At 53.0% G+C, this 25,886-nt stretch overlaps 2 long non-coding RNA genes across 5 annotated transcripts; one reads left to right on the top strand and one right to left on the bottom strand.

Annotated features, from left to right (window-relative positions):
- Positions 1-3,557: 3,557 nt before the first annotated feature.
- Positions 3,558-9,657, bottom strand: LOC147579124 (uncharacterized). 2 transcript variants are annotated; one of them, XR_015253570.1, is made up of 2 exons: positions 8,042-9,657; positions 3,558-3,863 (listed from the first exon to the last, which is right to left on the bottom strand). It is a non-coding gene; the product is annotated as an uncharacterized LOC147579124 (long non-coding RNA). The 2 variants fall into 2 exon arrangements; XR_015253571.1 differs by having other exon boundaries at positions 3,558-3,866; positions 8,042-8,138.
- Positions 8,239-14,546, top strand: LOC147579123 (uncharacterized). Of its 3 annotated transcripts, none has more exons than XR_015253574.1 (2): positions 8,239-8,869; positions 13,488-14,546. It is a non-coding gene; the product is annotated as an uncharacterized LOC147579123 (long non-coding RNA). The 3 variants fall into 3 exon arrangements; XR_015253575.1 differs by having other exon boundaries at positions 10,737-14,546; XR_015253572.1 differs by having other exon boundaries at positions 9,613-14,546.
- Positions 14,547-25,886: the final 11,340 nt, after the last annotated feature.

Raw genomic sequence — 25,886 nt, 5'->3', positions numbered from 1 at the left:
AGGGCGGCCAGCTCCTCTGTACCAGGGCCTCGGAAAGAAATGGGTTTGTCTTGAATGTGGAGAGCTGGGAATGAGAACAAATACACATCCCAGAGCAAAGTACAAATGTTCTGCCATATACTGCTACCTATGGGATTTCAAAGACTCTTGGAGTCTCAGTTTTTCTCATCCTCAAAATGGGGATAATTATACCTAATTAAAAGGGTGAAAATCGGTGACATATACAACTCCCTTGGTACATGGCTAGTCCAATAAATGGCAGCCACTTGAGCTAACATTTTGCATTATCGGCACACCATCCCCTCCGAGGGATGGAGAAGGGCTGACATCTATCTACACCAGGAAAGGTGGTGGCGACACAAGTGATTTATAACTCTGATGTTTACAGTTTCTTTCCAGGGAACATACTAAGGGTTCATGCGTTCGTTCATTCAGCAAATGTTGCAGAATTTGTACAACTTGCCGTTATTTTGCTCACTCGTATTTGTCTGGCTCTCACCACCGGAACTGCGAGGCTTATGAGGTCGGTGGCGGGGTCTGTGGAGTTCACTGGATACTTAGTGAAGACTGACTAGGTAGGTAACTGAATGGACGGAGCCCAAGGCACGTGTGCAAGACTGAAATGGCGGGTGCTCCTGGGTGGCTCAGTCGGTTGAGCGTCCGACTTCGGCTCAGGTCATGATCTCACGGTTTGCGAGTTCGAACCCCATGTTGGGCTCTGTGCTGATAGCTCGGAGCCTGGAGCCTGCTTCGGATTCTGGGTCTCCCTCCCTCTCTGCTCCCCCACCCTTTCGTGCTCTGTTTCTCTCTCTCTCTAAAATAAACATTACAGTTTTTTAAAAAGTAAAGTAAAAGACTGAAAGGAGGTAGGGGCAGGAGGCCTGCATTCTGGGCTCAGTCACGCCTCCAGGAACAAAACTTTCCCTTGACCTGGAGCCTCCACAGACCTTCCTTCAGCTGTGAGATACCGGAGGATCCCTGGAGCCCAGACTCCAGGAACCTTTTCCCCAGTGGGAAGATATCCATGCAACTGCTTAGGTGTCTCTAAAAGACCTGGAGAAGGGTTCGAGTCCCCCACTCTGAGGAATACAGCAAGTGACCAAAATAAGGATGATAGGGGCGCCTGGGTGGCGCAGTCGGTTAAGCGTCCGACTTCAGCCAGGTCACGATCTCGCGGTCCAGGAGTTCGAGCCCTGTGTCGGGCTCTGGGCTGATGGCTCGGAGCCTGGAGCCTGTTTCCGATTCTGTGTCTCCCTCTCTCTCTGCCCCTCCCCCGTTCATGCTCTGTCTCTCTCTGTCCCAAAAATAAATAAACGTTGAAAAAAAAATTTTTATTAAAAAAAAAAAAACAAGGATGATAAAAAAAAGAATTGATAGGAAATGGAAGGAGCAGCCCCTTCTTAGTAACTTAACAGAGGGAGGGAAATTCCAGCTAGTGGGTACGTAACTAACATAAAAGAAGACATGACCTAAGTAAGGCCCTGCTTTTGTGGATATCGGGTGCTCCCACATGTAAGACACACTCGTTCTTGCCCACAGACCTCACTTTGTGTGATCCAGGCTGTCCAGAGACATAAGAGTAAAGGGTGGAAACAACCCAAATATCCATCAGCTGAAGAGTGGATCCACACAGTGAGGCATATCCACACGATGGAATATTATTCGGCTGTGAAAAGGACGGAGCTACGCCGAAGTACTGCTACACGCTGCAGCACGGATGGCCCTCGCAAACATTATGCTAAGCGAGATCAGCCAATCACAAAGACCACACATCACGATTCCCTTTACGGGGAAGTCCAGAACAGGGAAATCGACAGGGACGGAAAGCAGGTTAGTGGTTGCTTAGGGCTTGGGAGGGGGTCTGGGGGGACACGAAGGTGATAAGTAACGGGTAGGAGATTTCTTTCGGGGGTGATGAAAGTTCTCAAATTGTGCTCATAGTTGCACGTTATCTGTGAATACACTGAAACCACCAAATCATACGCCTGAATGGTGAATTGTACGGTATGTGAATTATTTCTCAAGAAACCTGTTTAAAGAGCGAGCGAGCAAGCGAGGAGGGAAAGGGGCTTTGAGAGGGAGCAGGAGGGGGCTGTGCTCAGAAACAAAGCTCGAGGCCTGTCAGTCCTGGCTGCGCCCTCAAGCCAGAGCCTGCACATCACACAGGCAGGGTTATGGTAGCCCCCAAGCCACGACTCGGGAAGATAAATTGGCCCCAGAAGGTATGGGGCTGGGTCTCTTCTCCCCTGACAGCTCCCTCTCTGTGTTTTTTCTGGCACAAGAAACATTCTGTCTTCTTGTATAAATAGGGGAAATTTATGATAGTTTTCCCCCTTCTCCTCCCTGGTGGGCTACTCAGAAGGGGCCTGGGCGGGAGGAGGGAGATATAAATGTGGAAAGACTTGAAGGAGTCAGGGATCTTGGCTCTGGCCCCTGCTGTCCTTTGCCTCCGCATGTTTGACCATCTGCGTGAGGAGGCGGCTGGAAAAAAGGTGCAGGCCCAGAGAGGCGGGTCTCTGAGGCAGATATCCAACAGGAGGGGCACAGGGGAAATTAGGCAAGCCTGGCTTGGCTATCCCGAAGCATATCAGACGAGATACAGGCCCCCTGCCTGGTTTGGGTTATTTCTGTCCTTGCTGCTGGTTGAGGCAGCTGATGGGGTGGGAAGAGAATTCATCTTGGATTCAGAAAATGGACAGAAAAACGAAGTGTGACCTTCAACAAGTCACGTCCTCTCTCTGGGCCTCATCTGTAACAAAGCGGGGGGTGGGGGGGGAGACGAAACCGATCAGGGGGTCAAAACTGGTTTTAGCTATGGGGTCCTTTCTCTAAATAAAATCCTTTCTTTAAGGTTTATTTATTTTGAGAGCGAGCAAGCATGAGCGGGGGAGGGGCAGACAGAGGGGGAGAGAGAGAATCCCAAGCAGGCTCCCCGCTATCAATGCAGAGCCCGATGCAGGGCTCGAACTCACGAACCGGGCGATCGTGACCTGAGCCGAAATCAAGAGCTGGACACTTAACCCACTGAGCCGCCCAGGCGCCCCTCAAAATCTTAAGTAGCAACCCAACGGCTAACATGGGGTGTCCCGCTGAACTTCTTGGGTTCAAATGAGGGCGGGGTGAGAAATGCCGAGGCCCCTGTCATGACTGTGAAGGGGTCTGGCCAAGTGTTACATGATCTCCAAGGTCCCCTCCTTCTCCGTCTGCAGGAGGGGACTTGCCCCGTATAGAGAACTCGGGCTCTGCATACTCAAGGTTGGGACCCCAGTTCTACCACTTACTGTGTATCCACTGGCACATCACTTATCTCCTCTGGGCCTCAGTTTCCTCGCGTGTAAGTGAGAATAATAGCGATCCCTCTCTCGGAGGACTGTCAAGGGGGTTATATTAACTAACGTGCGTCATATCTGGCACTCAGTACATGTCATTATTGTAACTATTCCCTGACCTGATGTGATCCTGCCGGTGAGTCTGAACCACAAATCTGGTGTAAGGAGGTACGTCAGGAAAGACGAAGGCAAAACTGCCGTAAGAGAGAGGCCCCCAGACACAGGAACTTAGAGAAAACAAGTTTATTCTTCGTGTAACAGTCTCAGTGGAGCAGTTCTCGACGGCAGGCAGTTCGGTTCCACCTGGTCAGTCGGAGACGTGGCTTCCTTCCATGTGGTTGCTTTGCTCTCTCTTAGGGACTTCTCCTCAAGTGCATGGTCAAAGCTCAGTCCCAGGTGCATCGGGTCCAGCTCGCGAAAGAAGAACTTACCCAATGTCTTAAGGCTCTGATGACATTACTTGGCTCCCGCTCCCCTCTGGCCACACCTGGCAGCAAGTGCAGCCACGAAATGGGTGTCCAGCCGCAAGGCCGTCTGCTTTCAAGCAACAAGGAGAGAAGGGGTTTTATTGAACAACTAGTGGTCTTCATCCAGGGCTCAGACCCACACCTGAACCACCCTCTTCCCCTTCCCCTCTCAAAGGACGGGGGCTAGAGACCACAGTCCAGAAAACAATGTGATCCCCCATGAGGTCACTGTGCTCCCCGATGGCCGTCATGCCAAGAACAGCAGTCACAGGACAGTGACTTGGAGGCCTTGCTCCAGGGAGAATACCCCTCCATCCATCTTCTTCACAAACATGTGAGACAAGCTTCTGCCCCCACTGCCCATCTGCCGCTTTCTCATGGTCCTGCCCCATTCTCTACCCTCTGTTCCCAGTCACTAAGTGTGACTACAAACGCGGGGACACAGTAGGAATGGGAGGCGAGCCCCGGGGAAGGGAGGAGGCCATGCTTTGCAGGCAGCTCAGGCACGGGGGTCATTGCCCTGGCAAATCCAGCTACCAAATGTGTGACCCGAAATGGGGCAGCTCTCTGAGCTTCAACAGACTCTTCTGGAAACAGGAATAAGACACTCACTTGTCAGGGTTGTTGTGAGCATCGAACAGGACACACCCAGACTATAACGCTGTGCCCAGGCACAGAGTAGGTCCTCAAGAAACGTAACCGATTTTACTCGGCGCCAGCAAAGCCAACCTGATCCTTGCCCCCTGGCCTCATCCAGCCTTTGCGTGGCCTTTTCTCCCTCCCTTTCCTGGCCAGTGTACCATCCCCCCCCCCACCCTCTTCGTTACCCCCGTCCTCACTGCCTTCCCACCTGAACCCACCTGGATCTGTGCTTTCCACCTCCGGCAAGTCTTCCCTGACTAAGCATTCCCAAACATTCCCACTTACCCACTTCCCACCCCAGCCCCCACTCCAGAGACTTACTCTTGACCCAAGGGGCGTATTAGACCCAGAAAGTAGTTCCCCCAGCATGGCCGCCACAGGGAAAAAAAGAAGTGACTTCCCCTTGAAGTCTCTGGGCACTGAGAGGGACGGCCAAGCCAAGAGCCACAGCAGAGGCTGGAGAAGAACTCAGGCATCCCAGCCTCCAGAGCCCCAGGGCTTCATTCTCTCCTGCCCCCACTGTGTACACCCCAGCTGTTAGATCAGTGGGTTGAGCTGATCAGGCTTAGAGAATCCATTGAGCCCTTAACCTCGAAGGGGTTCCACGCCTCTATCTCCAACCTTCTCAGGTCAGAAAAGCAACATCCATAATAACTAAAGCTGACACAGTACTGCCCACTCTACTGACACTGTTCCGGGCACGTCACACACACACGGACTCATTTCACTTCCACAACAGCCTGTGAGCTAGGACTATTAACTCCATTTTGCAGATGAGGAAACTGTCGTCTGGAAAGGTAAAGTAACTTGCCCCAGGTCATACAGCTAGCCTAAGGCAGGGCTGAGATTCAAAACCAGGCAGTCGGGCTCCAGAATCCATGCTCTTAACCACTCTGCTATAATAAGAGCTAGCACCGGGGCGCCTGGGTGGCTCAGTCGGTTAAGTGTCCGACTTCAGCTCAGGTCACGATCTCATGGTCCGTGGGTCCGAGCCCCGCGTCGGGCTCTGGGCTAATGGCTCAGAACCTGGAGCCTGCTTCTGATTCCGTGTCTCCCTCTCTCTCTGCTCCTCCCCCGTTCATGCTCTGTCTCTCTCTGTCTCAAAAATAAATAAATGTTAGAAAAAAAATTTTATAATAAGAGCTAGCATTTACTGGTCGTTTCCAGGTGCCAAGCCCCGTGGAAAACACATCACGTGGATTTCATCAAATCCCAAACAACCCCTGAGATAGCTACTGTTAATATTATTCCAGTTTTACAGATCAAGAAACTTAAGGGAGCAAAGTTAAGCAACTTGCCGAAAGTCACACAGCTAGATAGCTTTACATCCCCTAGCTGCTTTACCCCACATCTCCCACCCTCACCCCCAGCTCCTCCTTCTCTAGGGGGGTTTTAGCACCTTCCTTGACAAATATGCTTTACCCCCACAGCCCACAACCCTTATGCTCCTGCCACTCCCATGCATTTCTGTCTCTTTTCCTCCCCACTCCCCCACCCCCACCCCTCCACAGTCCCCCATCCCTCCACCAAAACTACCCCCAAACCCTACTGTCCCTCTCCCTCAGCTCCCCTCTGCCCTCTCCCACATTTGCAGCTCCCACAGAATCAGATGAATTTCACTTAAAAAAAAAAAAAAAAAAAAAAAAAGAGCACCGGATGTTTCCCAATCAGGCCCCCACTGAGCCTTGATCTCCAGCCCCCAGGGGAGGCACCGCAGTGACTAGGCTGGAGAGTCAGAAATAAAATCCTCATTCTATTCCCCCACCCCCACTTGCCATCACTCATCTGGGAATCCAGGGCGAAGAAGGGAGCTAAAGTGCAGAGCGTTCATTTAATATTAACAAATTGAAATGAATTCTTTTAATGCCAATTAACTTGGAGCGGCCCCTTATTAATAGTAATTTAGATTCATACTTGGGAGAAGCGGGGGACGGGGGCTGGGCCAAATGTGCCCAGAATGTCAATGTGATGACGGAGCTGGAGAACCCGGAGGGGAGGGGCAATGGCAGTGGCAGTTTTACTTCTGCCCAGTTGGGTTCTGTTTCCCTCCGCGAAACAGACAAAGTCACAGGAGGTGGATCTTGGGGAAACAGATTACTCTAACAATTTGATTTTTGTACTTGCACTGGATCTAAAGAGGCTGCAAACCTCATCACACCATTTTGATGGTTTACTTCACAGTACTGCTAAATAAGAATCTCCTCAGAGGTGAGATATACCCCAAACTATCCTAAGCCAGACCTCTCCGACCAGAAGTGATCGAGTCTCAGGCCAGCTCGCCCTTCCTTCTTTGTGTCCGTTCAAAGCCAGAGCCACAGATCAAAATGGGGGTGCCCTGATCCCTGCCACCTCCACCTTAATCAAAAGTAAAAGAGAGGACTAAACATTGTGTTTCTTCTGGGAATCCTCTTCCAGAAGGTAAGAAACCCAACAGGCTTACCCTGAGCTAGCTGCTGACATTTAGGGGAGGTACAAAGATCTGCTTGTACTTTTCTTAGAATTTAGGGAAAAGATGAGAATTAAAATTGCAACTTTGTGTACCAAAAAGTTGCCCAGAATAAAGGCAAGGAGAAAGAGCTCAGTCCTAGACTAAAAAGTCAAACAGAAACCCTGATTTTGCTGGCTCGATGGGGGAGGGGGGGAGAACTAGAACCCTGAAGGTAGGCTTTGACCCAAGCAGGACATTGCTTCTTCCTAGGTGTCCCTCTTTGGCTGGCAGGGTGAGTCAAATTTGAAGCTGGGAATTGTGGAGGTTGGGGGTGAGGGTCCTGAAATGAAGGAGAAAGGAGTGCAAAGGAGGCTGGGGAAGGGTAAGCCAATGTATAAAATGGTGAAGTTTATTAAATAAAAACTTTAAAAACGGTTTAACATGTAAAGATTAAATTTAAAGAACAAGTCAGGTTTTAAAAGGAGGTAAAATACATCAAAATTGAGAGATTAAACAAAAATGAGGATAAAGCACAAACTACTTCAAGTAAATTATTCTTCAAAAGAGGAGGGGGTTGGAATTAATCAAAAGAGACCTTGTTCACACCCCCATAGAGCTTCCCAAACAATAAATTCATTTACCAAACAAAAAGAGAAATCAACACAAGACTAACAGTTTCACACGGAGGGAAAAAAAAAAATCATGGAGATTCAGCAACAGCTAAAAAAACGAGTGAGGAAGGAGAAAAAAGAAAGAAACTTAAAATCCATTAACTGATTATTGGTAAATATTGAAATTGAAAAATGGGATGGAGAAAGGTGGGAAATTGACATCATCAGAGAAGTGAAACTTGCAAAAACAGAAGGTGTAACTCACCCCCAAAGAAAAGTAAACTCTCCGTAAGTAGAATGCTCCTCCCCAAAAGAAGGAAATACAAAATTGATCTAAAAAGTACCACCCACCATCCCCTGAGAAAACTATACTAATCCGAATTTAATCTTTGCCCAAATCTGAAATAGATTATACAAACAATAAATAAAAGGATCCCTTCCCTTCAACTGCGAGAAAAAGAAAATCGGATTTAAATTGCGTAATGGGGCAGGAAGGGGGACGTAGTTTGCAGGTGCCAGAAAGGATGGGGGAGGGGGTGTTTCAGGGGTGGAAGACCTGCTTACCTTGCTCTGGAGCGGCGGCCGGCGTACAGAAGTGAGCGCGGGACCTTGCGAGTGTCTGCGTGTTGGGGATAAAGAGGAATAGGGGATCCGGGTGCCCCTGCTCGAGAGAGAGTACAAGGACTAGGGGTACCCACCTCCCCACCTCGGCGCGTCTCCCTCCCTCCAGTACTCAGGCCTAGAGAGCTACTGAAAGTTACAAATTGCTTCCATTATTAGCTCATCCCGGGCGTCCTGGTCATTGGCCAACCCTGGACCACGTGGTCCCTCGTACCAATCGATCGAATTTCTAGTTGCAATTCTCTGTCTGTCCCTTGGCTCTGGGCAGGAAAGGGGGGGACCGGTGGCGCGGGGTTTAGGGAGGGGCTAACGAGAGGGGTCTCTTCGCCCCCTCACTCTCCTTCTTCGCCTTGTCCCGGCCCTGAGTGGCCGGCCCAGAAGGGGTTGAAAGAATGTTGTTGGCTGGGACACACCCGGGAGGGCACACACTGGAGGAAGCTAACAGACGTCGCCAGAGACCCAGGGTCCTCTCCTCCCAGTTCCCCGGGCCGAGCCGGCCCCGCTGGCCACTCCCTCTTACAGCGCCCACTCGGCCCGCGGCGGTCCCAGGGCAAGCAGCCTGGCCCCTTGTCCCGGGCGCTTGAATATCCTCCCCGGATCACTGCTTCAGCCCACACTTTGGGGAAGGTGCTTCCCTGGGCTCGCTCCGAATCAGGCGCCTGCGCCCTCAGGGGCACCCCGACTGCCAAATTTGCGCCCCTCCTGGGACTGTTTGAGAGAAGGACAAACTTTTAAACGGATTAAAAATCAAGAGGAGTCCGTCTGGGGCAGGTGAGCCGGGCTCTGGAGGGGTGCGTGCGTTTCCGCCTGAGGACAATCTGTCTCTCCTCTCTCTGTCTCTCTCCTCCTTACTCCATCCCGCTTCCCCTACCGGCAGATACTAATCTGCCCACCCTTGGAGGAATTTGGGTTGGGGCAGGGCGTCTGTCAAATAAATGGGTCCAGAGCGACTTTCCTCCCCCGAGTTTGGGGACTCCGGTGGCAGCTGGCAGAGGTAGGAGGATTACTTGTGAAACTGGGGAGGACGGGAGAAATTGGGGGCCTGGAGACCCAAAGAGTCTGGTTTCTTCTTTCCCCAACCGCAACTTGGCGGAAACTTCAGGAAAGTTTTTTGAAGGAAGGTGGAGAAGAGAGTAGAGTTGGGGTTTTGACGCTTAATGTGGGAAGGAGGGCTGCGGTGATCCCCATACTAGAGGAAGGATCGGTTTGCTTATCTCCCAGTCAGGGTGGATTGTCAGTGTCCCGAACCTGCTCACCCAGCAAACTCTTAGAGACGCTTAGAGATCCCCCACAGGGTCTCCCGGCGGAAAGGGAGAGAAGTACTAGCCGAAAATAGCTTCCCACTCTGCTGGGGTGGGGGGCGGGGTTATCAGTCTAGAGCCTCAGCTCGGGAAGACCTCGCCCCTGCTGCCCCGGGACCTTTCGCGGGCATTATTTTAAGTTAATAATGACACGAGAGAGGGAACAACTCCCACATTTCTTCTTCTTTTCCTTGTAAACCCATTTTGATCCAGAGACCCATCTCCTTAAGATGAAGTCAGAGGAGTGCTTCTCCCCTCCACCCCCGACCCGCAGCACAATCTTCCTACTTTCTCCAGCGCTCAAGGGAGGGCAAAGAGATGAGCCCCTTACCCAGTTCCGGAGCTGAGATTGCCCCTCATCTACACACAAGAGAAGTCCTGGGAGGAAGAGATGGCTCTTCTAAAAGGAGTCAAGTTGCAGAGGGTGGGTTGGGAAGGCGCGACTGAACTTGGGGGTCCCCGGGTTGAGAGTGGGGGGAGTAGGCAAGCCAGGGCGGGGGCTTGCGGCGTGATCTGGGAAAGCAGGTGAGGGCGGAGGCCGCTGCAGGTGCACTGGTAGGGCAGGGCGAGGGAGGGGGGGGTAACTCTCAGAGCCCTGTGTTCTTGGAAGGGGAGGCCCGGCCCAAACCGGATGGTCTCCGTTGCACCGGAGGTTTGTGCGTCCTGCCCTAAAAAACCGGGCAGGCTGCTGAGGGCAAATTTGAACCAGTTCTTGGAAAGGGCCAGGAGGGGTTGTGCATCCCAGGAGGGACAATTCCCACGCCAGCGCGTGGTGTCCCTGGCCCCTGCCCAGCCCGAACTTCCAGAGGCTGCTTGGCCCTGCTCTGTTAGGAGCTGCAGAATCGCCCAGGCCTTTGTTTTCGCTGCGCCCGGGGTTTTTCTGCTGGTGATGCAGCGGCTGGCTGTCCGGCACCTGCTCCTACCCGAGCCCCTGGGATTGGGCCCTCCTGGCTAAGAGGTTTAGGAGGGTCGCAGCCCCGCACTGCCTAGGGACCTGGTCTTGAGAAGGACTATCCAGGGGCAGACGTGAAGGTGATTGATACCCAAACTAAGCCCTTTTCTTTCCTCCCGTTCTGTGGCCCTACCACTTCTCCAGCCCAGAGGACTTGAGTGGAAGGTCTCGGGCTGCCCCAATCCCAGAGCTGATAGGGCAGCTGCCTAGGCGCTGGGTGCACCAAGAGGAGGTGTCTGGCTCTGGGCTTTGTCCCCCTCTTGATGAATCCAGTCTTGTTTTGCCCCTACCTCCCCAACACTCCCCCTACCTCCTCCCATAATCTGCGGGGCTCTCTCTCTTTTACTCTTCCCTTTCTTTTCTTCCTCTTTCTCTTTTTTATTAGGATTGATGGAGAGACAACAATTTGGCAAGGCTCCTCTAAGCCTGTAGTGGGGAGCTGTGGACTCGGCCCTGACTTCTCAACTAGGGGGAACCGTCCCATTCCTGGGCCCTTGCATTTGGCCCCCAAGCTGGGGGAAGTCGACAAAGAACGGCATGAAGGATGGCTGGCCTGACACAGGACAGAGCCCCAGCTTGGGGAGGGGGCAGTTTTAGGCTAAATTTCCATTGCAGAGAGAGGACTTAGAAACAAAGGAAAGAAGGTTGAGGAAACAGCACAAAGGACTAAAAAATTTGAGAACCACAAAGATAAAAGACCAGCGAGGGAAGAAAAGATCTGAAAAAGCCCCAGCGCTGGGGACAGAGGAAGGGCCTCCCGGAGGCTGAGTGGGAGAGAAGTGAAGATGAAAAAAATTTGATAAGGGACAGAACAAATGTGCAGGATTGGCCTGTTTTGTGAGAGGGGAAAACGAAGGGAAGGGAAAGCAAAGGGGTGAAAGGAGGGAGCTAGAAAGTAAAAGAAAAGGGAAGGAAACAAGAAAGAAAAAAGTAAAAGCAACAGAAGACAGAGAAAGGGAGGAAAGGGGAGAAGAAAAGAAGGAAGGTGAAGGAAGGGAAGAATATAGAGAAAAAAACAGCGAAGGTAGGGCAGAAAGAGAACAAAAGAAGGGGGGGAAATGAGAAATAAAGAGAGAAAAAGAAAAGGAGAGCCGGAAACCAGCCTAACAGAAAGGGGATCCTGATTTGGAGGTGCACAGGGAGGGAAGGAGGAGGGAGAGAGGCCGCGGTGGCCCAGCCAGGGTCTCCCAGGCGCCCGGGCGCCCTACTGGCTTCCCCTGGGGCTACCTGGGCCCTGGCCTCCCACCCCGGATGCCCAGGACCCCAGTGGTGCCCCGGAGGGAGGTGGGGGTTCAGCCATCCCCTTGCGCCCGGCTTCTCCCAGGAGAAGCAGCTGACTGAGCTGGAAGAAGGACTTCTTCCTGCAGCCATGCCAGCCTCAAACCCAGCACAGCGGGCCTGGAGGCACAGCAGGTCAAGATCTGGTTCCAAAACCAGAACGCGGAGCCGAAGAGGCGGTTTAGAGATGGGGGGACCAGTGGCCACACCGCCCTGGCTTGTCTCCTCGCCCCCAGCCCCGAGAGCCTCCACCCTGACCTTGCTGGCAGAGGCTGGCTGCAGACTGACTGCTTTTGTTCCGCCCTGTGACCTTGGGCCTCAGTGTGATCTTAGGTCAAATGAGTCCTTTGTGCTGGAGGGTTCTTCTGTAATTTTGGTTGGCCTGTCTGTATTTGCGCGGGGGAGAGAGGGGTGAAGATGAGGCCTGGTCCTCCCCAGCAAGGGCATGTTCATTGGCGAGAAGAAAAATCCTCCTTTGCCATCCTTCTCTCTCTCCATGCCCCAGAAAACTTCCTGCCAGGGCACAGGGTTTCTCTACACCAGAAAGGATTGTGTGAACTTGTAAAGAGCTCGGCATGAGGTTGTCCAGTGCTGGAGGAACCGGAGAAGGAACCTCAGTTTTGAAAGAGAATGAGGACGTTTCCTACAGGGGCAAGTGGAGTTGAGCTTTGCAGGATATAGCACTGAACTCACACACACAAAGACGTTAATTGGCAAAGGGGCTTTAGACTGCGCTGCACAGGAATGAACTTGGGGTTATTGTGTGTCTGTGGCGCGTGGGGCCTACACTCCCACGCCCCGTTCATTTGCGCCGGGGACAGCTGCCCAGTTTGATTCAGAGGGTCTCTTAAAGCCAATTAGGTAACTCCTTTGTTTCCCAGGAGTGCAGAGGGGACACTGCCATTGGGCTCTCCTTGCTGCCTTGGCCTCTGCCCGTTTCTGCTTGCTGTTGTTTTCTGCCTCACTGAGGGGTTGGGGGGGGGGGAGGGGGACAGGAAAATAAAATGTCCCTCCCCACTCCCCTAGTCCTTCCCTGTACCCTACCCCCACCAAACCTTCTAGCTGCTGACGGTAATGAACTCCCAGGAGTGCAGAGGGGACAGTGGCTGAGGTCAGCCAGATCTTCCAAGGGCAGCACGAGCCTTGGGGATGGGCTTGAGGGACCTTCACATGGCCAGCTGGTGTCCACAGTAAGCCTCGCAGCCCCTCTCGGGCGGGGGTGGGGGGGTGGGGGCTCGGTCCAGTGCTTCCCAGCACTGCGCTTCTAGACTTCCTCCCCTTCTCTCAAGCTATTTCTTTCCTTCATTTCCTCCTCCCCCTCTCTCTCTTGCTCCCTTCCCTCCTTCTTCTTGTTCTTTAGGTTCTCTCTTTCCTTTATCACCTAGCCCAGGCTGGGACTCTTGTACTGTCTTTGTGCCCCCTGCCCTGAGGCTTTGCTGTGGGAACTTCAGGCAGGCTAATAACCTGAGGGCTGCCCTCAGGAGTTCATGATGTGGATGCAGTATTGGGACTGGGAGATGAAGGGCAAAATGGGGGGTAAGCTTTGCTAATCAGGTGCGGGATGAATCAACTGGTTTTCTCTATCAGTTGTGATTGATAGAGACCACATCCCAGTGGCTCATCCCAGGAAGTCTTCCCCCACCTCACCGATCTGCTGGCCTGCCCCTGCCCACGGGGGTGGGGTTGCTGGTGTCCCCAAGGCCATTCTCTCCCAGGGCGAGTGAGGGCCTCCAAGAGCGCCCCTTGCCTCAGTAGATGGGGGTGCTGGGGGTGGGGGAAGAGAGGTCAGTGATGCCAGGTCAAAGCCTCAAACTATTAAAGAAGCAAAGCCTGTTTCCCTATTCCCGATGCATTTTAGGGGTCCTCTTTCCCTTGGATGGAGAGGCTGCTCCTCTCTTGGCTCTTGGCTATCTCTCCGAGGAACACACCCCTTGATTAGCCAGGCCCGCAGCCACCCCCATCTGCTCTGCTGAGAAGGGAGGCCACTCATTCCAGGCCTTGGTGGAAGGGATACAGACTGCCCAACGCAGCTTCCTTGCCTCAACTGGCCCCTCAGGGAAGGTGGGAACCTCCTTCACTTCGCAGGATCCGGAATCTCGGCCGGCAGAGCGGACAGCCGCGCTCTGGAGCCTGACGCCGGAAGAAGTTTCTGCCATTGCGCTCTCCTTGCTGTCTCAGCCTCTGCCCATGTCTGCGTGCTGTTGTGTTCTCCCTCATTGAGGGAAATAAAATGTCCCTCCCCACTCCCCTAGTCATTCCCTGTACCCTACCCCCACCAAACCTTCTAGCTGCTGACGGTAATGAACTCCAGCTTCCAGCCTTGCTCATAAGCTACTCACAGTGAATTCAAATTCTCTTCTGGGCAGGAGGGAGGACAGATGCTCCTTCCTCGGTCCTCCCTTGCTCAGTGATCCATTTTGAAGGCCTTTTGGGGTCAAAGTCAGACCAGGTTGCTTCCATTGGTATAAAATTAGCATCTTAAAAAAATCACACCCAGATTTCTAGCATCCCAGAATAGAAGTCTTGGAGCACCTGGCTGGCTCATTCAGTGGAGCATGTGAGTCTTGATCTCAGGGTCGTGAGTTCAAGCCCACATTGGGCATAGAAATTACTTAATAATAATAAAAAAAAAAAGGAATAGAAGGTCTTTACCCAGACCCACACCTCTTCTCTGGCCTTTCAAACCCGTTGATGATATAAAGGCTTGTGGAGGTGGAGGAACAGAAGGGAAATGAGAAATTTCCTCCATCTAAAAGTCAGTCGTTTCAGCTGGTCATTCTACTGTATTTAGTACTTACTATGTGTAAAGCATCACCCCTACCTCAGTTTGTCATGACTGTCAAAAGCAATTCTTGCCCCTATAAGGCTTCAATGTGTGTGGACAGATCTACAAATAAACAAATCAATGGAAAAGAAAGTCTGGACTCAGGCTGATTTTGACTGCAGCCTTCTATGCACCTGGTCTCAGAGCCCCTGGCTTCCCAGCTCCCGCTGCCCAGACCCAGTCGGTGCAAAGACGGGACGGCCCTGGGTCTCCTCTGTTTCCCCCACTGGAAAAATACCAGAATGGGGAGCAAGAAACATGAACTGGGATTGGCAGACAGGAAAGCCCTGAAATAAAGGGTTTGGGAGGGTCAGCAAAAGAGCCCTCCATAGGTACCTTTCCATCCTCGAGGTGTGCATTGTTGCTGTGCAGGGTGACGTGTTTCTCTGGGTTGCTTAGCCGACTTAGGGTTCGCCTTGGTGCAATCACGTGCCTGAAGGTGACAGCAAGGGTGTACATATGCAAGTGAGCTCAAGACAGGGGGGGAGGTGGACAAGCATTTCTGCACCAGGCTTGTGTGCACTGGGCCCAGACGCCCGCACGGGAGCAGGTGCGTGTGTGCGTGTGCGTGCTGGGGGCCAGGCTGCACACAGATCTGAACATATCTCTGCATACATGACCCTCTGTGTATGCAAGAGTGTGTGTACCCGCTGAATTATTATAAAATTACCCTGACCCTTACAGAAAATCCATACCAGCCTCGGCCTTTCTCCCCCGACCTCTCGACCTCTGGGGTGCCTGAGGAAAGAGCTGACCCGGTCACTGCCTCCTCCAGTCAATGAGTCTCTCTCCATTAGCATAAAACATGAATCTGCTGGCAGCTTGACAAATTACAACTAGCAGCCAGAGTTTTGCCAACTGGCTGGCTTGGGCGCTGTCTATTTATCATTGAAAATGGTAAATCATAAGAATCCAGATGACTTAATTATTCAAATCCACCCAGGACCCCGAGAGCCCGCAGTCCCGTCAGTCCCTGGGCTCAGGGAGAGGACAAGAGGACGGGTGCCGGAAACTTGGGGGCTGGGAGACGCGGGGTCCACGGCCACCCCTCTCCCCTGCCCCGCCAGCCGGTGTTTCTCTGCAGCTCTTGCCTGCCCCGCCTGCCTGTCCCTGTCCGCAGCCAATTGTTTTGGCCGCTGACCCTCCCAAGACTCTCCCTTCCCCGCCTCCGGCCGCCTGCCACACGTTTCCCCTGACTCACACATGGACGTTTCCCTGCCTGTCTTTGTGTGGGTCTCTGTTAGTTTGCTCTCTCTCTTTGAGTGCCTTCGTTTTTATTTCTTCTCTTTCTCACATTCTCTTCGCCGTCTCTCTCTCTCTCCCCTCTCCCTACGATGGATGCTGAGCTCCCCTACCCCTCACGTAACTAACTTCTCTGATGGAGGTTTGCCTGCGCTCCTGCCCCCTTTGTTTCTAGTGTCTCAGGTGCCCACTCGGGATCCCCACGGACACACGCCGCACCACCCCTAACCCAGCGCCAGAGCCCTGGAAGGTGTGAATTCTTTCCTCCTGGGAGCCACGCGGAAGCACAAGTGTCATGGATGACCTCAGGCCTGCTCTGCCTTTCGCCCCCACCCCCATACACACAACCTTTCTTCTGTGGGTTTCTGCACAGCTGGGGAGATAGCGGACACGCTATCACAGGCATACGCCCCAGGGGGAAGCAGGACCGTGTGCCAAGAAGGCCCACCTCGGGGCGGCCCCCTTTCTCTCAACACAGAACCACCTCAAAGCCTAGCAGAGGGATGGCTCAGTGTGAGTTTTCCCAGAAAAAGAATCTATTTGCAGAACAAATTCTACATCCAGGGGTCTTCACACAGAGCTTCTGGGGTCCCTTTGATTTCTGGGTCCTTTTATCTTTGCGTCTTCACAATCCAGTGTAAATATGCGCTATTTTTTCTCCCAGTCCCGGACCAGACTGGAGGGAAGCTGGTGTTCTCCCCGCCCCCACTGAGGGTGTTCGGGGCAGGGGGGGGGGTCCACACTCTCCCCAGTGCTGATGTTGTGTTCCCACTCGAGGAGGACATGGGCGGTGAGGAGGGTCGCCACAGCCCCTTTGAATGGCATCCTGACTTATTCATTTGGGGGGCTTGTCCTCTCCGTGAGGGCCCCAGAGCCCTGTCCCCAGATGCTCGAGCCCACTTCTGTGTCTGCAGACACTTGTCAGCTTGCTTCTGAGTGGCTGTCAGTGGGTGTGTCTGTCTACACGTCTTCAGGAGTCCTTATGCTGGAACAACAAGTGACAATGTCCCCACCAACAGGACACCTGAGGAAATAGTTCTCTCCCCACAATTCCATGTTAAGGCCTCTGAGCAATGCCGTTCTCAATAAAATATTGGCCTGGCCAAATCATAAAAGTCTAAAAGAGGGAGCCACTCATTTCTGCGACCGGAAGTGCATAAGTTCTTTCTTGAGTCTAGCCTCCTTTTCTTTTTTGGCGTGGAGTACGGGCAGGGTCAGAAATCTTGGGAGACGACTCCCCCCTCCTCCAAGAGAACATCTATGGCGAATAGGGGACCCCCACCCCGCCGACGCCGGGCTCATCCCCACCGCTAACACGTGCGTCACTTCCCTCCTTCCTTCCTCCCCACCTTTCCGAGCCAGGTTGGTATTTGACCACAAGGACAGTTGGCGAGGGGTGAAGCAGGAGTGGAGAGGATCAAGATTCAAAAGCAGGCCAGCAGCTGGACGCCAGGGAGATCAATAAGGCAGATAGATTGGAGACAGGTTTCTCCCATTTCTTTCTTTTTTTTTTTTTTTTTTTTTTCTGCTGGCTCAGCGCCCCTGCCCCAGCTCCGACAAGCAGGTGGGGGACAGAGCCAAGCCCTGGCCTCTGTCTGCCCTTCTAACTCAAACAGGTTCCTAATCCCTGGGTAGAGGGTAAACAGTCTCCGAGCACCAGCAGGATTTAAGCACCAGAAATGCCGCTAATGCACTTCGGGCACTGTTCCCTGCCCCCACTCCCACCCCGTGTTACTAATTAGCCCAACAGCTTAGGAGAAGCCTGGGAGGAGCAGCTAAGAATGCCTTTGTGCGGACCCCGCAAGCCCAGGTCTGAGCTCTGGATAGTGTCTCTGGAGCTGGACCTGCTGAGGGTGGCAGAGGGACTCCCGCGCCCCCACCCACCCACCGACTCCTAAATCAGCTCAAATGGAGACCAAGGCGTTTTTTCTGTGCACCCCTCCCTGAATCCCCCGTCTCCCCTTGGCTGTTCACAGCTGGGAGGCAGGTGGGAGGTAAGAGGGAGCGTGGAGTCGGCTCCGGAAATCAAACGACCCAATAAAAAATTAATTGTCTAATTAAAACCATGAGGAAGCCCCTTGCCAGAGTTTGGCTCTGAGTCGTCAGGGCTATAAAGGGTGGGAAAATGAGTCTCAGCTCCTAATAAATCCCTGATTTGCAGCTTGGTCTATCAGCGAAGGAGCACTGAGCGTTCTGCCTGGCTAGGCCTCCTGGAGGTCATTCCATCCCTCCCTCTGTCCCCAGCCCAGGTGGTCACGCCCACTGCCATCTCCACTCACCCAACTCCAGCCCGGAGACAGGAGCCTCTCCGAATGGACAGGAAACCACTGCTCAGGGAGGGCAAGTATTCCTGAGACTGTCAGGCTCCCCGATCGGGTGCCACCCGCTTCTTCCTGGTCTTTCTCCAGGAATGGAAACTTTCTGGCAATTTCGCCAACTGGAGAGGTCTTGGTTCAAGTTAACGAATAATTGTTATAGAGGGGCTTGCTGTGTCGATTCATTTTGACCTCACCCCCTCCATTTTTTGTGAAAAATACATTTTTATGTAATTCACAAACCAGCAGTTTCCCTCCCTTAGACTTCAGGGCTAATTTTTGCGGGTGAATGACAGGCAACCAAGCTAAGAAACTTAACCTCCCCCACACAAAAGGGCTGAGTACACTCTGCCTAGTTGACCAAATCTTCTGGAAAAATGAACGCAGAGCTGGTCCAGGGAGGAGTGCAGAGCTAGGCAAGTCTCGGGTGTAGATGGGGATCCAAACCTTCTCCCTCAATCATTGTACCAAATCTTCCCTTGGGTCTGCCTGATGCTTCTGTTCCCTCCCTTCCTTGGCAAAAGCAAATGCGTTCTACATCATCAGAGGCATTAATTTGTAACAGGAAGAGAAGGAGGAAGTGGTTAAAATACAGCCTTCCACATCATACTACATTATTTTATTATATAGAATACAATATAGGATATATATCTGTGATTAGCTTTTTATTATTTTTTTTTAATTTTTTTTCAACATTTTTTTATTTATTTTTGGGACAGAGAGAGACAGAGCATGAACGGGGGAGGGGCAGAGAGAGAGAGGGAGACACAGAATCGGAAACAGGCTCCAGGCTCCGAGCCATCAGCCCAGAGCCCGACGCGGGGCTCGAACTCACGGACCGCGAGATCGTGACCTGGCTGAAGTCGGACGCTTAACCGACTGCGCCACCCAGGCGCCCCTGTGATTAGCTTTTTAAACAAACACAGGAGAACAAACAAAAGGTTCTCAGAAGGACATATACTTATTCCACATGTACCTCTATTGATTAAAACACTTCTGCGAAGTCTCTTTTTCTCGTGTTTATTTATTTTTGAGAGAGAGAGAGAGACAGAGCATCAGCAGGGGAGGGGCAGAGAGAGAGGGAGACACAGAATCCGAAGCAGGCTCCAGGCTCTGAGCTGTCAGCACAGAGCCCAACGCAGGGCTTGAACCCATCCACCATGAGATTATGACCTGAGCCGAAGTCGGATGCTCAACTGACTGAGCCACCCAGGCACCCCCTGCCCTCTTTTTAAGATGGACTTCATGGGAGTACCTGGGTGGCTCAGTCAGTTGAGCATCTGTCTTCCACTCAGGTCATGATCTCACGGTTCATGAGTTCGAGCCCCAGTTCATGAGTTTGCTCCCTGTGTTGAGCTCTGTGCTGACAGCTTGGAGCCTGGAGCCGGCTTCCGATTCTGTGTCTCCCTCTCTCTCTGCCTGTCCCCCACTTGCGCTCTGTCTCTGTCTCTCTCTTTCAAAAATAAACATTAAAAAATTTTTTTGGAGATGGACTTTATAGCCATTCTACAAAATATTCAAGATGACCATTATTAACTATAAATTAATTTTTGACGGATCCCCAAAAAGCACAAGTTAAGGTTTGTCGCCAATAAGGACATCCAAAAAACGGAGTCGCCCACCCTGAAGACAAACTCCAAAGAGGAGTTACCAACACTTGTGTCATTGCCCCTTGTTGCGCTAAGGGGCTCTCCTGCGCAAGGTGACTATAGAGTCGGTGCGCTCTTTCCAAGGCTGTTGTCTGGAGCCACATCTGGAGTGTATTATTTATCATTTCTGATGATCCTGACTTCGTTCATCTGGTTGTTATTTTTCATCCTAAACAGTGAACTAAGCCTTCCCTAAGAAGGAGAAAAAGAAAAGGAAACAAATTCCTGAGCCCCATCTGGGTCAGGATCCCATTTCAGATTTCAGCAGGCTCCCACGCGCGAGCCTGGAGGTGGAGGCTATAGGTCTTCCTGCTTCCCGGAGCCCCAGACCTAGAGACTGGAGCACAGACACTGGTGCCGACCCGCCCCACACCTACTGAGTGCCGGGCCGCACCGGGTGCTTGCATATGGGCTATCCTCCTCAATCCGGGCATATCTGGCCATTTCCTTCCCCGGTGGATGGAATTTGTCATTTCGACGCCCTGCTACCTAGTCGAAGACTGCACGCTCCTCCGAGGCCCTATTGTTCCAGGAGAAGCTCTGGTTTCCTGGTGCCCACTTCCCAGGAGGACTTAACTTCAGAGATCATTCCAGACATGGGGCTCTGGGCAAAGCCTCACTTGAATATCCCTAGTCCTCAGGTTGACCAGCTTGAGCTGGTAAACAGAACCTTGACCCCAGAAGGACATGACCGTGGCCCACCATCACACAATTTGGGGCATGGGGGGTGGGGCGGGGAGGGCACCGTGCATCCTGAATCCTATGTGAATGGCACCACCTAGAGTTGTGCTCCAGGAGTGCAGTGAATGCGGGTTCCCAGAGCTGAGCAGGGCAGCCACCCTGCAGCCCAGAGAAGCATGGGACTCAGGCAGCCTCACACAGCATTCAAGGGTGAAACACCTACCTCTTGACAGCTAATGTGTCAACACCTCAACCCCCCCGGAGAAAGGACTCAAAGGGGAGACCCTCCCTGCCTCACCGATGCTGAGAGATCTAGGCTCGGCACACAGCTCACCAATCTTCTCTCCATCGACTTCAAAGGCAGCTCCGTCCCCTGGGAGGGGCTCGCTCGAGGGTATGGAGCAAAGCTGGCCTGACCCGAACTTGGCGAAGTCGCCTGAGTACAGGTGAGGCTGGGCCTAGAAATCACCGGGAGACATGAGATCCCGTCTGGGCTCCAGCCTGGGGAGGGGTGTGAGCAGGTAATGGAGGGGGTGGGTGCAATCCTCACGGTCTAGAGGAATGTTGACCGTTGCCCCGTCCCTCCCAGACATAAGGCTGCCAGGCTCACAAGTGGGCCTTCACCAGCAGGCAAAGCTGCTTTAGCCTCCGCACCCTCTGCAAGCCTAACCCACCTGGATACCCTCCTTCACGCTCTGCCTCGCCCGCCCTTCTGGGCATTCATTCTCTCCACTCCCAAAGAGTCTTTCGGAATAAAACCTACTGACCTCTGTCATTTCCACGACATCCCCCTCAAGCATTCTCCCAGCCTGTGGTCATTCAGGCCCCCGTGTCCTCCCCTGACTGGGACAAGGGCTCCTTCATGTGTCCTATCCACCCCATCAGGCCAAGACATCCCCACCTCAGCAGCTCACAGAGGCTCAGCCATCAGAGTCCCCGATGAGCTACAACATCAAAGACTGAGACACCGGCATTCAGAGGAGAGGGTCAGCCAGTCAATAGCTAACCGACCTTGACTGAACTTCTTCCTCCTGGCACAGAGGGCCATAGAAAGAGTAGGGGCAAAGAGCCTGGCCCCAAAGAGCATTGGGTCATATGTGACAAAAAAAGAGACAGATCCATCCCAGATTTTAAAAAATAAAATAGGGGTGCCTGGGTGGCCCAGTAGGTTAAGCATCGGAGTCTTGATTTCGGCTCAGGTCACGATCTCAGGGTTCATGAGTTTGAGCCCCAAGTTGGGCTCCATGCCGACAGGGCGGAGCCTGCTTGGGATTCTCCGTCTCTCCCTGCGTCTGTCTGTCTGTCTCTCTCTCAAAACTAAATAAATAAATAAACTTTAAAAAATAAGAATAAAATAAACCTGACCATGAAGGTGAACTTTATGGATAATAAATTTCAGAGGTGGGAGAAAGAGCTGTCAGCGAGAATCCTCCCCGAGGAGGTAGGCCAGGAGCTAGGATCCCCTCAGAGGCTTCCAGGATGCTGAAGAATCATCATGTGGGGGTCCTTTGTTTTCCCAACAATGGCCGTGGGAAAACGGGGAACATCACTGAGCACCCGCTCTCTGCCAGGCACTGCACCAGGCGCTAGGAACACAGGAAGAGTAAGGGGGTTTGTGCCTTCGAGGTGCTCTCAGCCCAGACGGGAAAGGAAACTGTAAATAGACCTTTATAAAGCAGTGTGGGACCAACACTATGGGTACACCTGGCATCATCAGATCACCACACACACTTCTAACCCTCTGAGAGGAAAGGGGAGGGGAAGGCATCCTGAAATGGGGGGGGGGGTGGCTAATATAACGAAGCAAATGGTACCCCTTCTTCTCCTTACCCCTCCCAACTGAAGGTCACCTTCCACCATAAGAATAAACCATTGGCTTCTTAAACCAAGATCACAGTGGGGTGCCCACGTGCCAGCACACTCTCTCACACATCCTCTGGGCAGATTACTCAAATCTGAACTGGGATTCCGGCCCTGGGGTGCTCCCCCACAACCCGTCTGCCCCGCAGTCCATCCCACGCTGCCAACATGATGGCCGGGTGCCCTCTGATTCCTGGGTCTGGAAGGACCCTGGGCGGTAGAGAGGGAAGAGCCTACTGTCTCCTAGAATTACATGGTCTGCGGTCCTTCCTCCTTCACACCTTTGGGGAAGATGGCCCTGCTTCCGCCTGGACCTCCATCTGTGATCCCGGGCCCACCTCCCACTGCTGCGGCTGCTCCAGCCTCCCCACCTTGGAAGAACGCACCCCTCCTTCCTGATCTCCCTCTGCAGGGGCTGAGTAGGAAGGAGGCAGACTCTGGTCCCATTTCCCTTGGCCTAGGCAGGCTATTTTGGAAATGAGAAACCCCCTTTGGCCTCTCCTCCCCTCTCGGGAGCACCCTCCCTCCCCTCTCCACATTCCCCAGAAGTTCTCAGACTGAGATCCATCCTACGTGCAGTTATGTGGTGAAATCAGCACTTTTCTTGCCCTGCAGGCGCCGACGCTGGGAAGGGAGCCTACTCAAACCTTTGATGTAGGCACGTTTTAAAAGGCCCACCTGTCCCCTGTCTCTCCCCAGCCCCCAGCCTGAACTGCTGGAGCCCCTCATCACGGCTTTAAATCCCGGGCTACCCCCCAACACGGCCAGGATCAGGTCACACACACCCTCTCCCGCTGGGGGTAATCAAACCCAACCATGTTCACTCAGGGACATCTGTCTCCAGTGAATAAGGAGTGATCCCAAACTTGAGGGGGTTCTGTGACACTTAAAAGCTTCAAGCAGGAAGATCTGCAATTTCTCTTGGAGCAGGGCCTGCGGGGAGGGTCGCTGGGAAACCCTCGTTTGATGTTGTGCTTTCATGGCTGTGGTTTGATCCAGATGTTCCCCACTTGTGGGATTTTCTCCTTGGGAAGGAGGGGCCCTTGGCTGTGAAGACATTTCCATCACGTGCACGTTTGGATCCAGGCTGGCTGGGCGGAGGTCGGGGGCGGGGTGTTCTTTAGCTGGTATCACTCTCTGCTCTCACCAACTGTGCCCTTTCCCCCCAGGGTCACATCCTTTCCCTTCCCATGCAAAAAAGAGAAGATGGCATTCCCATAAGGGGACATTCCTAGCTCCTTGTAGGTTTGCAGTGTCACTGTCTAGAAATGACTCTGCCTCTCTGTTCTTTTGGCTCCATAAGTTGAAGCTACATTTGGTTCCCAAAGATGGTTTGTTCCCAGATCATGAAAAGAATAGGAGACAGAGTTCAAGAACCAGATTTCTGGCCAAGGAACAAACAATCATCTAAGAAACTGTGAGTGGGATTGCCCTGAGTGTGGATGAGTCAGGGTTCTGGAAAGAGGAAGTGGCCATCCCTCTTTGGGGTCAGTCCTACCTGGGTCGAAGTAAACCCTTCCAGACACACAGACCCCTCTGCTCCCACAGAGCCTGAAAAGGTTAACATCGTCCTTTCCCAAAAGCTTCACTGAAACCTGGAAATCTTTCCTTCAACTTTGAGTCTTTAGAAGTTCCTCCTGCTGTCCAGCCTCAGTCACCACTATCACAGGGTGACCTCACAGGAGGTGGCCTCCCCTAAGGAAACGGCATCAGTCACACCCAAGCCCACTGGCATCCTTCTAGACACTTCTCTCTCCTGGAATCAGAACAAGGGCTGCCAACTCCATTAAAAGTCAGGCTGCTCCTGGAGCTGTGCCCGTGAGCACAGAAACGCTTCTAGAATCCTTGCCTGCGTCGTAGAGGTCATGGCCCACATTGGGCACATGGATGTTGCGTGAAGGAGGCTGGACAGACGAACGAAACTCCAGGCCCTGCTGGACAAAGGCACCAGCCTACAAGTGGATCCTAAAGGACCCCCTTTGACCACAAGTTTGGGTAAGTGGACTATTTTCAAAGGAGGGGATTGTGTGGGGAGCGACAAAATATGGGAAGCTTTTTGCACGAAGAGGTCTGGGGGAGACAAGACAGGGTGGGACCCACTGAGAGGACAAGGAGGGCCCAGTCCTGGGGAGACCCGAGGGAGACAGGCCAGTGGGAGAAGAGCTCGCTGGTTCCCCCAACAGCCCAGAGAAAAGGGAGGGCACAGGGAAGGAAAGCGGAAAAGCCCCAGCAGCTGTCCCACCTGGAGAATTTGAGCGCTGTTCCCAGCTCCCCCGCTCTGTGTAACAGCAGGGAAATGCACATTTGGGGGATTAGCTTCCCCCCTCCGGGAGGCCCTGAGGGTCAGTTCTCAAGCTCCCCCTTCCCTCAGACTTTGACCTCGTCAAGCACAGATAGTCAGGTCATGATGGTGACGGGGGTGGATGGCATTGGTCTCCCTGGCTTGGATTTTTTCTTGTTCCCCCACACCCTCTCTCTCTCTCTTAGGCAATAATATTCATTTTCTTGGTGTTATATACCCCATATGTCTCTAGCTCAGAGAACTAGGAAACACTCCATCCTTCTTAAGCTGGGCCTCGACACCTGCAAGCCCCTCCCCTCCCACACATATGTCCACACAACTGGGGTACATGGTTAGCTTCCCCATGGCCTCCTCCAGCCCCTCTTCCCTGCTGCCCTTCTCAGCTTTCGGACTAGAATTAGAGTCTTCTCTCCCACTGGGAGGTGGCAGGGGCATGCTCAGGGGTCCTCACAGCTGGATAGCAGCTGGAAGAGCCCCACATGTTCTGTGTGCACTCACAGCGGCTCCCTGAGGGGACCAGTGACAAGGGGAAGAGGTGCTGGGAAATCATGGGCTAGGGGAGCTCATGCAGTGGGATTCTCTACTTGGTCTGGTCTGATCTGGGCCAGGGAGGGGGGGTGATTAGACGCTCAACCAAGTGTCCTGGGTCTCTCAGAGGGAATGGTAGTGTGGGCCACCAGTTCTGCCTAGGGCATCTGAAGATGCTTCTTCCCCACCTCCTCTCCTCTGCCTCTCCTGCTCCTCATTACTGTGGAATCTAAGTGAGGCTCATCCCCTCCCCTGTGACTTCTCCCTCCCTAAACCCTTTCACTCATGCCCAAATCATCCCCCCTGCAGGCTTACTAGAGTCTGACCCAGACTCCCTACTCTAGAGGTAGACTTGTCCCCAACCCTCACTGGTGCTGTGGATGGAGAAACTGAGATGGGACCAGAGGAACCAGACCCCATCTTCTCCTGAGGGGCTAGTGGGCCCCCGGCCCTTTCCCAGAATCATCACTCCCAGAATGACCTGAAGAACCTGACAGGGGAAGGGCCATCATGGGAAGGAACGCCTCCTGATCTCTCATTCATGCATGTAAACATGAGGGCTTCCCCCCCAAACGCGAGGGTTCCACCTCGGTGCTATGGAAGGCTCCATCCCACCTGCCGCTCGTCCTCCTCCTCACCAGCCCCGTTATTGCCAATACAGAGTCGTTCACGCAAGCTGGCCCCCCAGGACTGGGCTAAGAAGTTTGGGTAGGAGGGCAGAAGTGAGAGAGGTTTCCTTAGTGTTCCCTGCAAACCCTGCTAGGCTAGAGGGCCACAATCAGACCCACTGGGTCATTCCACGGGACACCTCTCTGGGATGCACGGAAGGCCATTAGACTCACTGGAGCTCATAAAC

Source organism: Puma concolor, chromosome B4 (assembly GCF_028749965.1).
Source record: "Puma concolor isolate L17-30 chromosome B4, mPumCon1.1.hap2, whole genome shotgun sequence".
Lineage (NCBI taxonomy): Eukaryota > Metazoa > Chordata > Mammalia > Carnivora > Felidae > Puma > Puma concolor.
Note: the sequence above shows the minus strand (reverse complement) of the source record. Positions and strands in the feature narration are given on the sequence as shown.